This window comes from Myotis davidii, unplaced genomic scaffold (genome assembly GCF_000327345.1).
Source record: "Myotis davidii unplaced genomic scaffold, ASM32734v1 scaffold39, whole genome shotgun sequence".
Classification (NCBI taxonomy): Eukaryota; Metazoa; Chordata; class Mammalia; order Chiroptera; family Vespertilionidae; genus Myotis; species Myotis davidii.
Genome location: NW_006290531.1, coordinates 321698 through 323138, shown reverse-complemented (window position 1 = coordinate 323138; position 1441 = coordinate 321698).

Genomic DNA, 1441 nt, shown 5'->3' with positions numbered 1-1441 from the left:
AAAAAAACATTAAAAGACAGGAGGAGAGTCTAAGGGAGCGTTGGGACAACATGAAATGAAACATCTGCATAATAAGGTCCCAGAAGGAGAGGAAGCTGAGCAAGGAATTGAAAACCTGTTTGAAGAGATAATGACAGAAAACTATCCTGATTTTGGGCAGAAAAAAGTCACACGAGTCCAAGACCCATACAGAATCTGTAGAGGCAGAGTTTAAATACAGAAAGTAAGGTTAAAGAATTGGATGAATATGGGAAGAACCATGGTTCAGTATAGAGGAGATTGGATAAGAAGAAAAATAAATAAATAAATAAATAAATAAATAAAAAGATAAAACAAAAATATTTTTAAATTTTATCTATTTATTTACTCATTTACTTTTGGAAAAAGAGAATATAAGAGAGAGAAGATAGGCTTGAGTTAGGTGAGTGAAACTAATTAAACAATTAAGAGAAGAAGAGAGCAGGAGAGGAGAGGGGGCTTTTTCCCCCCCTCTCCTCTCCTGCTCTCTTCTCTTAATTGACTAGCGAAGAAAGAAAGAAGGGAAGAGTGCATGGATTTGGAGCAGGGGAGAGGAAATTAGATATATGAGTAAGCCAACAGAGACTATAATAATAATAGCACATCAATAAAGCAGATAAAGAAGATCAATTTTGAATAAGGGGTAAAAAGAAAGGAAAGAGAAAAACTGAAGCTGGGACAGGAGAAGAGAAAACAGGATGAAAAAGGGAGAAGTGGGGAAGGAAAAGGTGAAAAAAAAGAAAAAATAATACAAAATAACAATACAAAAATAAAAACAGAATAAAGAAAAAATAATACTAAAAAAAATAAAGAACAATTTTTTCAATAAAATAAAAAAATGAAATGTTCACTTCAGCAAAGTTTTACTAGGTGTACCGATTAATAATGGATTTTGTAATCAAAGAAAACATGATACTTTCAAGAGAAACATCAAAAGTGCTTTATTTAAATAATGTCCATTGCTAGCTACACATTCCCCCCATCCTACAGGTAATTTGTGGATACCGTCCCAATAGAACTTTTCTTGTTTTGAGTCAAACCATTCAGAGACCCAATTTTCCACTTCTTCGTATGTTTTGAAGTATCGCTAAGAAAGTGCGTGTGCCATCAATCGGAATAAGTGGTAATCTAAAGGAGCAAGATCTGGTGAATACTCCGGGGGTGTTAATACTCCCCAGGCAAGATCTTTTATTTTTTATTATTTTTTTAAAAAATATATTTTATTGATTTTTTACAGAGAGGAAGGGAGAGAGATAGAGAGTTAGAAACATCGATGAGAGAGAAACATCGTCAGCTGCCTCCTGCACACCTCCCCACTGGGAATGTGCCTGCAACCAAGGTACATGCTGTTGACCAGAATCGAATCTGGGACCCTTCAGTCTGCAGGCTGATGCTCTGTCCACTGAGCCAAACTGGTTAGGCA